General features: G+C 37.3%; 1 protein-coding gene across 1 annotated transcript in view; it reads left to right on the forward strand.

Moving 5' to 3' along the window:
- The first annotated feature begins 1,302 nt into the window (after window positions 1-1,302).
- Window positions 1,303-17,269, forward strand: part of Klf8 (Kruppel-like factor 8) — a 60,365-nt gene continuing 44,398 nt past the window's right edge. The window contains exons 1-2 of the mRNA XM_005401541.2: window positions 1,303-1,580; window positions 2,068-2,257. The gene's annotated coding sequence lies outside the window, so the exon portion shown is untranslated. The remainder of the gene's footprint in view (window positions 1,581-2,067; window positions 2,258-17,269) is intronic.

Genomic DNA, 17,269 nt, shown 5'->3' on the forward strand with positions numbered 1-17,269 from the left:
TCAGGCATAGAAACAGCCTAGGATTCTCTGGGGTTTGCTTAGGGATTTGTTGAGGTAAAACATAGGAGAGCAGCAAAAGCTTTGTGACTGGAGGGGTAGATAGGGGCCAGATCATAGCAGATTAAAGGATGAGTCCCAGACTGCTCCCTTGACTGTTGGGGTTCATGGTGGTTCCATTTAGGTGGTTGATGAACTATGGGAGGAGGAAGAAAAATGTGTATTTGTGGAAAAAATAAAATACTTAGAAGGCATTCAGGCAGAAATAATAATTAGTCAACTGGACACACCTATTGGAAATACTGATGCTCAATTTTTTTTTATTCAAAAAAGGCACACAGAGTATAATAATACATAATTTCCAGAGCTGTTACTAGGAATAAACAGAAAAATGATGAATGGAAACAACACCTTGTCCACTGACTTGCCCATGTTAGGTGCCAGCTTCTATTATTTCTATCTCCCTGCTCCTTTCCTTCTTCTGTTTTCTTTCTCCTCTCTCCTCTATCTCCTCCCCTTTAAAAGAGTTGTGCTAAGGAAGAAGCACTGAAAAGGAGCCTTGGTTGAGAGTGACTTTCAGACCTTCCATTAAAATGAACTAGAAATGTGCAAGAAATCCTTGGTAGAAGGCTTACTCCCAGTGGGTTCGGCTCTAAGGGGATCTTAGCCAATATCTGGCTGAGAGGCCATCTCAAGGGGTTGAAAACTCTATTCTTAGAGCTATGATATCTGGGAGACTAAGAAAGCCTTTTTTAAATCTCCCCGCTGTGTCACATAATACAGTATTTGCAATTCATCTTGAATTCCTCCTTATCCACCCACTTCTTCACCTTCACCTCCTTCCCTTATCTCTTGCTAGAAAAAGTACCCAGCTCCAATCTCTTTTCCTTTTATCCTCCTTCCTGAGAACACACCGAGTCCTTGATGTCTTTGCTGGTGTCACACGTTATTATGGAAAGCTAGGAGGGGAAATATTGCTTCTAGTTGCCAGCTTTATCCTTTCTCCTTTTCTCATCCCTTTCTTCCTGTATACCCCCCAGCCCCAATCCTCACACCACTTTCATCCTCCCCTAGAGAGTTAGCATAACACGCCTAGATAGGTGACCAAGCCTTTTTCTCGGACGGATAAAAAACCGAAATTGATTGCAATTGTGCCTGCTGCTGCTGCTGGAGACAGAGAGAGACTGCCGCCAGGGGCGAGGCCAGCTCTCTCTGCCCATGGCCCCGCCCCGCTCCCTTTCTTCTCCCTCCCCCTTCTTAGCCCCACCCTTCTCCACCTCTTCCGAGTTTGCTTTCTCCTTCAGCGGCCCCAGGTGCCTTTTAAGGAACTCCACCCTAGGTGGAGTCCTTACTGTAGTTACACCTCTATTCTGGCCGAGCCAGGGCAGAGAAAGACGAAATCACCTCATTCACTGAGGTTGCCTAGGGAGCACCTCACATTGTGACTTATGTGGGTCTGGAGGTACCCAGTGGGACAGCTAGGAGCCTCCAAGAAACCCCGCCCTAGAGGACGCCAGAGTTGCGGCTGTTTTTCCTTGAAGCTCCTGTCCTGGGTGGCGTTCTCCTAAGTGTATCGACCAATCGTAGGCATTTTCTCCTCCCTTCTTTCCTTTTAGGAAGGCGCTGGGGTGTGGGGCTGCAACCGCGGCTTTGAAGGGATCCTCCTGATATCTCGTCCTGGGTTCTGTCTTGAATGATTTCTTCTCTGCCTCAACTTTGTGCTCAGTAGTGCTTTCAGGTTCTGGGCGCTTTTCTTAGCCCCCCGCCTCCGTCCTTCTTTTCAAGGGTGTGCGGAGTTAAGAGGCTGGGTGGAAAGTGGGCTTGGCCGGAACTGAATTGGTGAAGGTAAAAGGGGAACGGAGGCGCTTCAGCTTTGGCCTCTTCAGCCAGGCGAACCCAGTTCATTTTTAGCTGAGGAAAGACTTCAGGGGGAGGTTTCCTTTTAGGAAGTCGTCTCTGCGGGCCCTAATTTTTGGATTGGATGCTAGAAAGCTTTGTTTTCCTGTTCTGAGGGTGGGCCAGCTGAGTCTGAAGAGACTCTCTCTTTTCTCCTTCTTCCCCATTTTCCAGCCGGAAGATAAAGGAAAGGTGCGGGGCCGCCCGCGAAAGAGAAAGCCAGAGAACGTAGCCTGGTACGCTGTCAAGATAGGGGCGGGTGTGAGTGGAACAGCTGTCTAGCGATCAGCTCAGGAGTATGAGCCTACTGGAGGACCGCATGAGCTTCAGACACTTCAAGAGTCCTCAGCTAGAGACAAGGGCGGTAAGTGACACCGAGATTAGAACCCACCCACTCTCATCTCGGCCTAGGTTGCACCCCTACGCGCGCGCACACACACAAACACACCGCACACCACACACCCACTTATTTTTGGGTTTTAGCCAAGGGGAGGAGGGAGTGGAAGGGTAAAAACACTGAAATAAAATGAAACTCAAGGGAAAATGACTTCCTTAAAGACTGAGCCAAAAGGGACTAAGAAGGGGAGGGGGGACTTTTTGGACGTTTCCTGAAGAAGTGAAAGAGGATTAAAAAAAAAAAAAAAATAGATGGATAGTTTAGTCCGCCCTGGCTCAGCGCTCTCAGTCTTCCTTACGCAGTGAGGTTTGTCTCTGACTTAACCCCACACAGTCAAAGTCGCAGCCAGAGAACAAGATTTAGAAGGCCAGCCACCCCCAGATAACATCTTTAAACAGTAGCTGGTATTTAGAGATGCTTCTAGAAAGAGGGAGGGGGGACAGGTGGGAGCCTAGGTTATTGGAAATTAGGATCCTGAGATCCTGAAAGGAGCCTCCTCGGGGAGGAGCTGCCTTGGGTTTACCAGTTCTTTAAGGAGGAGCTTAGCTTGGTTGGAGGAGGAAGCCCAATCCTAGGCCCTGAGCAGGCCCTTTCAGACCTGGCCAAGGCAGCCAGTTCTCTGTGGAAGTGGAAGATTGGGCAGAATTACTGTGATTGCTGGAGCTAGGGGACTTGCTACCTCTTGGTGGAGCTGTGTTTTGTGGACCTTAAGAATTTGGGGGAAAATAAATCACATCCAAACAGGTGGCAAGAGGAATGTCTTATTTCATTTAGTATTGTATTCATCCTGAAGACAAACAACTATTAAGCTCTTTCCTGTCATCCAGTGTAATAATGACTGAGCAAAGAGAATATTCTCCAAGTTTGGATTTTAAGCTGGTGGCAACTGTGATGGTTTGATCTGCTTTTTTTTCTTTCTTTCTTTTTTTTTTTTCTTTTTCTTTTTTTTGTCTTTTTTGAGACAGGGTCTCACTATGCAGTTCAGGCTGGCCTTGAGCTCACTTTGTAGCCCAGGCTGGTCTCGAACTCTCAACGATCCTCGTTCCTCAGCCTCCCGAGTGCTGGGATTACAGGCGTGCGCCACCACACCAGGCCTAAGATCTGCTTTGAAACCATATTGCTATCAGTAATTACCCTGGGCATTTCCTTTCTCCATCTACAGAATGCAAATTAATAATTGTATCTTAAAACATATTTGGGTACCTGAAATGCAATAATGTATTTGACAGAGGCTGTTGTCATAATCTTAGTTTCACTTCCTTTTCCCACTCAGTTTGGAACTCTTTCTCTGAAACACTGATAGAATTAGGACTTTGATGCCCTTAAAATTCCTTCCAGATGAAGTGAAAGGAGACTGAATGGATCAAATTAGCTTGTCTAGAGGCTGACAGGCTACAGCATAGGTTTTATTTGCTTCTAATTTAACATTGTTCCCAGTGTACTTAATCACCTCTAATAAAAAAGCTACTCACCTGCTTTTCCTCTAATTATTTGGACAACTTAACCAGAAGGATATAACTGACAGAACCTTTGTACAACATAAATCAGTGACTCATAAATGACCTCATCCCAGTCTTCAGAGTATTGGGAGAACCTTTATCAGAGAGATGCTAATCCTTGATAACTGTTGAGGACCCAGAGAATGGGCTGGGAACAGTGTCTCCAGAGTAGTTTAGAGGGCAGATAGGTAGAAAACAGAAGAGTAGAAATATAACTTCAATAGAAATGGCTAATATGGCTATCCAGTCCATTCTCAAAATTAAGTAAATTAATGGCTCTACCTTCAGAGCCCTAGGGAATTACAGACACTACTTGCTTATGCTTTCAGCATACATTGGAAAGAAAAGTGGAGGGGGGTTGAACTAGATCGCCATACCACCCTCATGGTTCTAGTACGTGCATTTCCAACATGGGATTCTTAGTGGTTTAGCTCTCTGAGTTCCACAAATCAAGGTATGAAGCCTAGTCAAGTTATCAATTATTTTTTTAAGATTGTCTATGTCTGGGAGTAGGAGTCATCAACCACTCATCCTCTCTCATTCTGGCAGGGATATTACCATTATTTGATACATTTATATATTTACCTTTGTCCTGAGTAACTTGTACTTTATGATCATACTTAATTGGTTAAGTGAAGAGAAGATGGCCTTTGGATGTATAATGCACTTAGCAAATATATGTTGACATATGTATCAGGCATAAGAAATGTCTTAAATGTAATTTTCTATTTAGGTATCTTCTTTTTTTTTTTTTTTTTTTTTGGTTTTTCTCCGGTACCGGGAATCAAACTCACGACCTTGTGCTTGCCAGGCAGGCGCTGTGCCGCTGAGCTAAATCCACAACCCCTTCAGTATCTTCTTTATCTTCCCATCCAAATGCCAATCTTCCTTTAAAACCTAATTTTGTGTCTCCACAACAAGTGTTTCTTACAACTTCAACTCTTCTTCAGAAATCATTATATAGTCTACTTAATTGATCCTTACCATGATTAAACTGCCTTATAGTATACTTCTTTTCAGGATTTTTCCTGAACAGTAATTTTAGTACTCCGTCCATCATTAATCCCAACTTAAATGTCACTTCTATAAAATCTTCCCTCATCCTTGGATTTAGAAATACTCTTTTCAGTATAAAAGTTTTCCTGTATTTTTGGAAAGTTGTGCTGCTCTGTGTCCTGCATATACTCTAAGTCTTTACTCTTTCAAACTGAGAGGTTCTTCATGACATCTAATGCCATTGTATCTTCATCATACTTAATTGATTGCTTTTTCATGTAAATACTTGGTACACATTTTGTAGACTAACCTCTAGGGTCTAGTTCTATAATACCATGTTATTGTAGATAAAGGAAAATTTTATGGGGATGATTTACCTAAATGGTTATCTAGTGAAATTAGCATCTAATTCCTAAGTGGATAGTGAATAAGCTTTGCAGTGTTGAGTTCATTTGTTGAGTGAAGGACATGTGTCAATATGTTTGGTTTTATTTCTAATTTTTATATATACTAATGTTTTTGTTAAGTTTTATAACTCGATATCAGATTTCTCCTCATTTATTATCCTCAACTCAGCTTTGTTAACTAGCTTCTATTTACTCATCTCTAGAATAACATGATGATTTGGTAAGTGAAGCATTTGACCCAGTGTTTGACACATTAATTTATATCAGAGTTGCAAACAGTTAGAGCAGAGAACAAATTAAGTCAATGTTTGTGTTTTGTTTCTTATAAATTTTTTTTTTTTTGATTTGAGGTCTCACTGTGTAGTTCAGGCTGGCCTTGAACTCACTACATAGCCCAGGCTGGCCACGAACTCATGGCAATCTTCCTGCCTCAGCCTTCCAAGTGCTGGGATTACAGGCATGCACCACCATGCCTGGTTGTTTCTTCTACACTTTTAAAACTCATTTTCTTTTGTTTTTTTGAGATAGGATCACACTGTATAATTTGTGATGACCTTGAACTCACTATGTATCACAGACTGGCCTACAACTTGGAGCTATTCTCCTGCTTCAACAACCCACCCCTACCATTGCTAAAATTGCAAATGTGTGCTAACATGCCTGGCTAAAATTCATTTTAAATTGTATTTTAAATTAGTACTATATTCCACATGACTCAAATCCATCATATATGAAAGGGTATATTTTAGTATATGTGCTGCTGAAGTGAGCACTATGAAAAGGTATATAGTGAGAACTCTCCCACCTATTTTTGTCCCCTAGTCACCCATTTTGTTTCACAAGTAGCAGCTACTTATTAGCTTATTAGGAATTTTTCCAGGGATATGCAATGTATATCAGTTAATAAATACTGTATTTTTCTACCTCTTCCATTTTACGCACAAATGCTAACACATTCTGCACATTGTTCTACAATTGCTTTATCTACTTAAAAGTACACTTTGGAAACTGTAGTATGTGTTTAAATGTTTAAAACATTTTTGCAATAAAAGACACATTACCATTAACCCCCCTCAAAATACTCTTTTATTTTTGTGTCACACGCTATGTGTTAAAATTGCCTTGTTCTATAGTGTGACTGCATAGATTTTTCACTATATGGGTAAGCCATGAATTTTTAAGTCAGGCTTCTGCGAATTGTCATTTATTTCCTAACTCTGGTGGTGGTGTTTGTAATAGCAATAAAATCTTTGTAAATAATTTACTAAAAGAATAGTGCTGTCATACCAAAATATTGCTGAGCTCCTTTTTTTTTTTTTTTTTTTTTTTTTAAATAGGGTCTAACTATGTATTTCAGGCTGGCCTTCATGTAGCCCAAGCTGGCCTCAAATTCAATTCTCCCCAGTAGGATTACCTAGCTCATGATTGAATTCCTTAAACAACAGAAAATTATTTATTTGCAGTTCTGAAGACTGGAAGACAGAGATGAGGGTGCAAGCATGGACAGATTCTTGTAAGGGCTTATTGTATTTGTGTCTGGATGTCCCCCAAATCCTTATGGACTCATAGATGGACTTTTCCTGAGGTGGCTGTATTTAGAGTGTGTGGTGCTGGGGTCAAGGGTGTGTGATTACTAAATCAGTCTCCTGAATGGAGTGGCATAGTTCTAGCTAGAATTAAAGATGTGAGTGCTGCATCCACCCTAGGGCATGTAGCCTGTATAAAATATAAGGGAGAGAAAGAGGGCTAATGTGTCCTTGTCTGCCTGTTTGCCATGGACTATTTCTCCTCTGTGATGCCCCTCTGCCAGGCCACGCTTCCTGGGAGCCAGCTGACTATGGACAGAAACCTCTACCAACTATGAGCCAAAATAAACTTTTTCTCCCTTAACTTTAGGTATTGAGTATTTTGTCTCAGCAAGGCGAAAAGTAATTAAGACAAATCTTTTTTCCTGACTTCCAGATGGCTACCTTCTTGCCACATACTCACATGATTTTCTTTGCATATCTGGAGAGAAACAGAGACAGAGACAGAGACAGAGGCAGAGAAAGTAAGCCAGCTCTGAGGTTTCCTCTTAGAAAGACACTAATTCTCTCAGATTAGAAAACTACCCTTATGGTTTCATTTAACCTAATTGTACTTCCAGAAAGGCCCTTTTCCCTGATACTATCACGCTGAGGTGAAGGCTTCAACATATGGAATTTGGGAGGAGCACAGTTCAGTCCATAGCAGTATATCAGTTTGCCTAGTATTTTACTTTTAAAAATTGATTGATTGTCAACATTTCAAAATCAGGTTTTAGTGAAAACTCTAAAAGTCCAGTTTCTCTTGAATAGTCAGAAGATACTGAGTCAACATGCCTTCGTGACAACAACTGCTTGGAGTTAATGAACTATTCTCTCCCTCCTCTAAAGAGAACGTATGTTCTGTTTACTATGTTTTTCATCTGGTTGAGGTAAAACTAACTTGTCTTGCCCTTCTACATATTGAGTTTGGGCACTGTAAGCATTTACCAAATATGCAATATTCTAATAGCTTCTAGTTCTGCCTTGATTATTTTTGCTTGGTCTTTTCTGAGGCCCAGTGCCAGGATATCATTCACAAGACACACTTTTTATTACTTTCCTTTCCTTTGCACAATCTTTTAGTGGCTATTTACAAAATTCTAGGGACTATGATAGAAGCTGAGATTACAGTAGTTAATAGTGTAGGTGAGACTGTTCACATTCACAGCCTACTTTTCCTGTCATCTGGATTTGCTTTCTGTATCTTCTTGAAAGATTGTACTTCCTAAAGATCCACCTCAGGGCAAAAAAAATTATTTTTAATTTTTTTTTTACTACCTCACTATCAGTGACTCACTCTCACACCTTCAACATCATCTGTTTTATTATACTTATTATGCTGGTTTTTTTTACTGTTGTTTTATCCATGGTCTTTCTCTCACCACATGGACTTGGAATATCAAACTCAAATCTCTGTAGGCCTCTTAGTGAAATGAGAGATGCATGCCTTCTACAGGGGACAACTATTAACAACCTCTAGCTAATTTTTCTCTTGTGCTAATGCCCATTCTATCTTGTGAAATCTTTTATTTTTTCAGAGAAGGAATTTAAAAATATTAAATCTCTTCCTTTTAAAAACTTGTTTCTGCATCTTCTAATCTGTTCATTGATCCTCTCATTTATTTTTTTGCCAGTACCATGATGTTTCTTATCACAGTAACTGTAGTATATCTTCAAATCAGGACTTGTGATGCCCCTGCCTTGCGTTTGTTTCCCAGTATTGCTTTTGTTGTTCTAGGTCTTTTCTGGTTCCAAATGAATTTAAGGATTGTTTTCTTGAATTCTGTGAGGTATGGTAATGGTATTTTGATTGTTGTATTCAATTGCAATATAACAAGTTCGGGAGTATGGCCATTTTTACTATGTTGGTTCTTCCTATTCAAGAGCAAGGGGTATCTTTGCTTTTTCTGATGTCCTCTTCTGTCTCCTTCTGCAGAGTACTGTAGATTTCAATGTAGTAATCTTTTACTTCCTTTGTTAAATGCATTACTAGGTATTTCCTTTTTCCATGTTATTGTGAAAGGTATCGTTTCTCTAATTTCTCTCTCAGTGAGTTTACCTGTATACAGGAATGCTATTGATTTTTGGGTGTTGACTTTGTATCCAGCTACACTACGGAATTTGGTTACTATACCTAAAAGTCTTTTGTTGGTGTTTTGGGGTCTTCTATGTAGAGTATCATGTCCTACACCAATAATGATGTTAGCTTCTTCCTTTCCTGTCCTTATTCCTTTTACTTTCTCTTATCTAATTGCCCTGGCTTGTGTTCCCAGACTATATTAAGTAGGAGTGGTGATAATGGACATCCTTGCCTTGTTGATATTAGAGTGAAAGATTTCAGTTTTTGACCATTTAGTAGGAGATCAGCTGTTGGTTTATCATAGATGGCTTCTAACAGATTGAGATAAAGACCAGCTATTCTAATTTTCTCGAGGTTTCTTTTAAATGGGTATGGATATCTGAGATGAATAAACAGTTATCTGCTGATGAAGTAGAAATGACAGATAAATATCTGCAAAAATGTGCAGCATCAATGGTCATTTAAGAGATGCAAATTAAGACAACACTGAGATTAAATCTCACTCCAGAAAGAATGGCTAGCATAAAAAAACCCACCAGTAACAAATGCTGGCAGCAGGACTGTGGGAAAAAGGGAATACTTCAATGTTTTTGGGAGTGTGGACTGGTGTAACCAATGTGAAAAGCAGTGTGGAAGTTCCTTAAAAACCTAAGACCAGAGGTCCCATTTGACCTGACTATTCCCCTTCTTGGTATATTCTAAAAAGAATTAAAAGCATCGTACCACAGTGATATATGCACACCCATGTTTATAGCAGCAAACCAAATGCATATTCAATGAGGAATGGATAAAAAATGTGGTTTTTTTTATATAATGGAGTACTACTCAGCCATGAAGACGGGTAAGTTTGAAACATTTATTGCTAAATGGATGGACCTTGAGACCATCCTCTTAAGTGAAATAAATTAAACACATGTGTGTAAATATTGCATTGTCTCTATTGTGTGAGAAATTGAAAGATTATTAATTACAATTATTTTACAAGAACCAATAATTTTAATATTATAACTAATAATTATAAATTATTAATATTATAACCAATAATTATAATTTATAACTTATAATTATTTATTACTATTTGTAAATTATTTATGAGAACCAAATTGTACACTAGATATTGTGAAATAAGAGGTAATTGTTCAAAAGGAAAGGGGAACTAGGGTAAGGGGAAAACAAAAGAAGGGAAAAGAAAAGATGAGAAAATAAGGATAAAATGGAAACAAAGCTTTGTAAATAAGGAGGGGAAGAGGAGTTGAGTTGAGGGGAGGGGCTGGGAGGGGGAGCAAAGACAAATTCAGGTATATCATGTACAAGTACAGATTCCCTATGATGAACGTAATCCTTGTATACTCCTAAATTATACCAATAAACTTAATTAAAAAAATAAAACACAGGCCTTAATGTAGTAAAAAACAAACTTGTTGTATAACTGCATTTCAAGTTTTAACATTACTATTGAACCAGGCCAGTCTCTGCCAGGGGCCGTCAGTTTACTTTACCTGACCTGCCTGAAAATCCCTTGAGGATAGAGACCAAGAACTTTATTTTCTGAATGGTATTATCTGCTCCCCCTACAGGTTATCTACTACAGTGTTGATTATTGAATGACCTTTTGAAAGTCTTAAGTATCATCAGAAATTTAAATTGACCCCAATTTCCATAGGTTATACAGCATTTCTGTTTGCTAAAAATACCTAACATGTGCTTTGGGAGACAATTATCCAGTTGCTGTTCTTTTTCCCTACCTTCTATTTGCCAGAGTAACCATCCAAATTCCTCAGTCTAGCTTCACTTTTTTTTTTAAATTGGATCCTTTGTTTCTGTTGTTTCTGTTTTTCCTTTATTTCTCACTTATCTTGAAATACAAACTCAAAAAGTTGTATTATCCTCAGAAAAGCCTCCAGAATGCTGAGAATATATTTCAATTGTATTATTTGAGATGACTCATTCCATTTCTTCTATACTTCCATTTTTTCAAAACTGTTAATGACATAGTTGTTTCATGTTTAGTTAGAGTGAGGTTTGTCATGGGAAGCTATTCATTCTCTTGTTTTTTAAAAGCAGTTCTGATAAATATACATACTAGTTGGTGCTAAAAGAACAATAACATGATTTCTTCATTCAAGAAGTGATGTGTAGCATTGAATTGGTCATTGCATTAATGGTACCTCTAGGGATGCTACAAACTGATATGGCCCAGGATTCTCCTAAGATTTCTTGACTTGGTGCTTCTGAGCTACTCAAGAGACAAGGTCTCTGCCCTTAAGCAATCATTGCACTAAGGTGAATGATGATGATTGTATTATTTAAAATTGTTGACTATTCCATAGAATAATGATATAAAGTGTTAAGACGTTTGCATCAGATTTTACTTTATGTTGAAGAGCAATGAGTCTTTGCTTCTTAGGTCTTTTGTCTTTTCTTAACTGATACATAAGTGCCATGCTCAGATTGTGATTTCTGGAGGTTTTCCCTTAGGATGGACATCACAATCAGTGGGAATTGTTTAATGCTGTTTTCAAATATTCAGTAACAAAGCTTACTGTGAAGGTATAAGATTAACCCTGTTATCACTATTTTCAACTTTACCAAATTGTTCCCAAGTGCAGTGCCATAGAACATATTTTAAAGGAGAAATGGAGCTATGATAGTGAGCAACACACTTGCATTTGAATCACATCAGTCACCAGTTTTATGTTGTATTGGGATTATTTAATCACTCTGAGTCTGAACTTCCTCATGTGTATAATGGCACTATTAGTATTTATTATATAGGATAATTATAAAAATTAAATATGTCCTATTATAAATGCAGAGGAATGAAACTATATGGTTTCTGAGATTTGCCTAAAATGAATTCATTGAGATGGTGTGAAGGAGTTGGGGTACAAATAAAACATGATTTCCCATTCAGTGAAAATCACTGAAACTTGAAACAGGCATGTTGATCTTGTCTCTACTTTTATATGAATTTTAAATTATGCATAATAAGTTTTAAAGTCCATTGGAGTGAGACTGATGTTTACCTTATGGTTTGTGAAGAATTTAATTGTTCCTAGTGACATGAACTTTACACGTTAAGGAGACACTTGGAATGATAATTGTGGATGGTCCATCTGTGTTCTTAGTGTTGAACCGTAGAATATTAATCCAGAAGGGAATTTAGAATAGCTAAGTAGTTTGAGTAATATTTTCAGTAACAGATAGCAGTGGACCCTGGTCTAGATTCCAGGTCTCTCTGCTCCTACTTAAATTATTTTCCCATTATTTCATACTGCCTTGTTTAAACATAGCAGTTTTTGTGTAATTTCTACTAGTTTATTGCATATCAGATTAATTATTGCTTAAATAAATCTATCTCTTTGATGCGATCTATGAAAAAAGGGCTAGTTCTAGAAATATGAAGTTGTATTTGTCCAATACTTTCAAGTTTGTTCTTCCAGTTGATCCTCACAAGAAATCTGTGATGTAAATGAGGAGTTATTTCATTTCTACCCGAAGTGATAGAACTTGCCCATGGTCAATCAATAATCTGGTGATTAAACTAGAACTAAAACTGAGGCCTGGAGTTTTTCAAGTCTGAACTCTACTTGTATTACTAGTTCTAGAATTTTATTATAATTAAATTTAGCTTTTTTTTTTTTAGAATAAAGCATCTTATTATCTGGCATATTCCCAGGTGATTTTTCATTCATATTTTTTGTGGAAAAGAAAATAAGGCTCAATATTAGCATCTGAGGACAGGACAAGTATATGAAAGCATCAGAAGCTATAGAGATGACAGTGTATAGTATAAATTTATAGGATAAGTCTTGATAAATATGTAAAAAATAATAGGTACTGTTACTCTATCCAACATGTTTAACCAGAGGCCCACAGTTTTCTTGTCCCCTTTTTATTTTAATATTTTAATAAAAATATAAAAATTGGAAGTCATAATTTAAATGCATTAATTATAGTATATTTTTTACATACAGCTTAAGACAATTCCTCTTCATTCATTATGGCCCAGGCAAGCCAAAATTAACATAGCTTCAAATGGTTTAAGATCTTAAAGATATCACTGTGTTAATATTTGTACTTCATTTTGTGATTTTTCTGACAGGAATAATCCTAAATATTTATATAAAGATTTTACAATTGCATCTTACAAAGAATTTTTACATGTGTTTTCACAATTGATCTTCTTGACAATCATTTGAAGAGGCAGGGCCAGACTGATATATGTCCATTTTAGAGATGAGGAAACTAAGGCATAGAAAAGTTAAAGAACTTGCCCAAAGTCATGTACTTCTTTTTCTGGTGTATCTTATCACCTCATCTTTTCATTACCACACACACCTTCACTAATTCAAGTTTAGCTAACTATTGTATTAATGGTATAATACATTCATTCTTTCATTGACATTCATGCATAGTGTGTACTGCCAGTCTTCATTTATTTTTCTGATAATAGGCACTCTTCTCTTAAATTTCTGTTCTGTTTAGCATTCCAGATGGCTTTCACTTTCTTTTGTCTCATTACAGGTAAGCTGAAAAGGCAAGCTGCAGCAGTTTTGTCTTGGGTTCCTTCTGAGTATCTGCTATGGGCATTAGATTAGTTTCCTCAGTCAACTACAGGCTTTTGTTTATGTAGAAACCCTAGAAATAGAAAGTCATACATAGCTGCCTGCTGATATGCCATAGCTGTTATTTGAGATTGGGTCTTCCAGTGATGTCTATTGTGATAGGTATGAACCTGTTTGGTAGAAATGGAAAAAACTGGAGGATCTTAACAATATTCCTTTTTTAGGTAGTTTGTCTCTAGCAACCAATTATTTGGTTTTATTGGATATTGGATTAGCTTCAAGCAAAAGTTGGGGTTCCCACTGGCATCCAGGTTAAGGAGCACTATAACTTCATTTTAGCAATATTATAGTTCCAAATTCCTGAAGTTCAAATCTCTTCTTCAAGCATAAACTACTTTACCTCTGTGCTTGCTTCCTCTTATTTAAAATGGAAAAAACTTGGGGTGCTTTTAGTGATATAGCATGGGCCTCAAATATATGAGGTCCTTTTGGGTTCAATGCACAGGACTGCAAAAAATAATGAAATAGGATAAAGACATTAATAATAGTACTTACACCTAAGGTTGCAAGGATCGTTTAACTTTTCTTTAAAAACATCTATAATCTCAAATCCCTACAACACTGGTTTTCATTTTATAATAGTTCTAGTATATCTTATTGACCACAGGACGTAGGTGAATTATACTTGTTCAGGATCTTCCTAAATGATTATTTTGCCATCTTTAAACTTGTTCTTTTAGCAGTTCTTCAGGAGGATGTTTACCATATTTGGGTTATTAAAATGGAATAAGAGGGCACTATAGTTTGAGTCAGAGGACAAAAGTTCCAGTTCTGATTCTAGCATTTCTAAATTGTGTGATCTTAATCTTCAAAATGAGTGAAATGGGAATTATATGAAAGCTATCTCCTTCCTTATTGTAATGTTATGCAGATGCACACAAAGGATTATTATTTGCATTGCCTAGATACTTTATTCTTTTTAAGTACTAGGTCCTTTCTTAAGTCTGTGTCACCATTTCCAATGCCCTTTCTTTTAAGTAGTGGGCTCTAAGAGCTCTGCTTTGCTTCACTCCTTAAAGATCTCACTTCAATTCTAGGCATGTTTTGTTTTTCCTTTCCTAGAATTGGTGAAAGTATATGATATGATCTTCTTAGTGAGCCATTTCTTGTTGTACCTTGGACATACTATTTATTCACTTTCATGATTCTAGAAGTTCATTATAGGAAATAGCACTTGGATAGCAAAATAAATGTATGGACGAGACAGAAATTATATACCTTTACCAAATTCCTATTGTCCTGGTCTGTGGAATATTTTTAAAATATATTCTACGTCTATGAGATGTTGACCAGCTAACTGGAGATGGTGTTCAATCCTCTTCCTTTATTTCTCTTTCTAATACTCATTCCCTTAGTGAAGGATCAGAAATTCTAGCTTCCAGACACAAATACTTGAGGAGTCAATCCAAGTTGGGATTATGGTTACTACCTTAAGTAGGTAATTTTTATTTGTGATGATTTCCTGCCCGGGTGATTCACATCTCAGTGGCCCAGGCCATCCCTACTATAACCCCTTTTTGTATATTTCTTTTCTGCTTCCCTCATTGATAGCTGCTGCATATCTAGTTGGTCTCAGAACTTAACAGCAGCAATTTAACTCTTGAAACAACCCTTCTTTTCTAAAAAGCTGAAACTTAAGTGAGCCCTAATTCCCTTTAATTGTCAGTTTTGCTTAGGTATTACTAATATAGCAAAATTTTAGTTCTCAGCTGTCCCTTTATATCAATAGACTAAAATATTTGTGATATGGGTAGAGCAAGAAGTATACATTAGGTTCCTTTATTATTGTTGTTAAAGCTTTTGATTATAGGCATCTGTGGTTCTGAACATGGCTCTTACCATCGTCATTCCCATTATAAAGCATTCATTCATTCATTGAAAATTAGGACGTAGCATATAGGAAATAGTCTGTTAAAATTTAGGGACAGAGAAAGGAATAAAGTAGGCAAATATTAAGGAACCTAATTGATTGTGAGGGAGACAATTTCTCTTTGTACCACATACTATTATAAACACTTGAACACATATTGACTTAGTAAATCCTAACAGTAACTTCATGAGGTGTTACTAATATTATTTCTATTTCCACAAATGAGAAAACAGACACAGGCAGCTAGAAAAAATATTTTACTCTAAAGAAGTTGTAGAGCCAAGATGTGACCCCAGCCACATATCAAGAACCTACATATTTTACTACACGTTAGTAGCAATATGTGATATACTAAAAGGAAAAGTGACTGAGAAATGACAAATGGCTAAGTTTAAGAGGTATTTCTGGGGTACAACTTGTTACAGCTGATAACCAACTGACCAAAGATGGAGAAGAGTCAAAGGTGAATGACCCATAGGTTTTTAAGCTTGACAGACTGAGTTGATGGTGATGCTAGAATTAAGACTGGAAATATAAAATGCTAGAAATAAAGATTGGAGCAGATTTAGGAACTCATGGAGTGTAAAGGACCTGTTTGATACTCAAGAAATATTCTTCTGAGTCAGAGCTCAAGATTTTGGCCATCAAAAATAATGAGGAATGTGGACTCAATAGTGATAGAATGTTTGCATAGCATGAATGAGCTCCTGGGTTCAATCCTCAGCACTGCAATAATAACAATCATGGTAATTATGTTAATAATTTTTAATTGATAACTTTTCATATGCTGAGAATTTCTTTGAGTGCATTTGCATGTATATGCATGGAATCCACATTGACTTTTTTAAGAAAATAGAAATTTTCCCCTTCCTTGTCAGGTAAAGAAACAGATTTATGGAGGCTAAATGTTTGTTCATCATTCATCTTCCTCAACCATGCCTTCTCTTAATTCATAGGCCTTGAAGAAGAGCACACAGAAAATAGCTTTCGTAAAACATCCTGGCTAGAAATAATGACACCTACTTGAAGGTATTTTGAATACAGAGGGAAAACAGAATTCTTTCCGCACTCATCTGCAAGTATTTCTGGTAGCAGTCAAGCAAGTTCTGCTAATTTTTGGTGCCCCCTTGTGGACTACACCAGAGATCTTTGATCCAACATTGTGTTTCTAACATCACACCTCATTTTCTCATCCTAGGAATCAGAAAAAAAATCTATCTTCTGTGAAACCTCCCACTTGATAGTTAATTTACACCTCAGTCCTGTCTCATACATAGCATCTTGAATTTTCTTTCATTATTTCCCACGCTTTACCAATTCTTGTACTTGAGAAAATATACTTCCTTGCTCTTTTTCCGTCATCAGGAGTGTCTATCACAAGGAGCTTAAATTCTATTGGAAATCAGAGTTTTATGAGATACTGCCTGTACTGTTCTTATTTATTGCTATACTTCTTACTCTATTACCACATCCCTAAGAGGCTCCGTAGAACCCTTAGTATTACACAGAGGATAAGCTGAACTTCTTTAATTCTATCTTTATTTTTTTTATTTTAAAGAGAGTAGTAAATGAGACACAAACAGACAAAAGCTAGAACAATAGCAGCATACCAGTATCACAAACATAGACAAACCAAAGCAAGAACATTTAAAGTGATACAGCATTTCAAGACAAAATAATACGAATTAACAGTGGTTGTTATATTACATGTCACTACCCTCAACTACATTGCTCAGATTACCAGATGTAGGAATGGAAGATTGTTCAAACCATTAAAGAGAATAAGAAAATAGTTATTAGATAAACATTAGAGATAATACAGAGTTTCACTAGATTCTAGATGGATAAGTTGAATCTTGCAAATAAAAAGACCCTGACAAAAATAAAATGTGATTCTTGGCCATTTAACTCTGTGATGGTTAGGGTTAGGTGTC

This window comes from Chinchilla lanigera, unplaced genomic scaffold (assembly GCF_000276665.1).
Source record: "Chinchilla lanigera isolate Chin_1 unplaced genomic scaffold, ChiLan1.0 scaffold00074, whole genome shotgun sequence".
Lineage (NCBI taxonomy): Eukaryota > Metazoa > Chordata > Mammalia > Rodentia > Chinchillidae > Chinchilla > Chinchilla lanigera.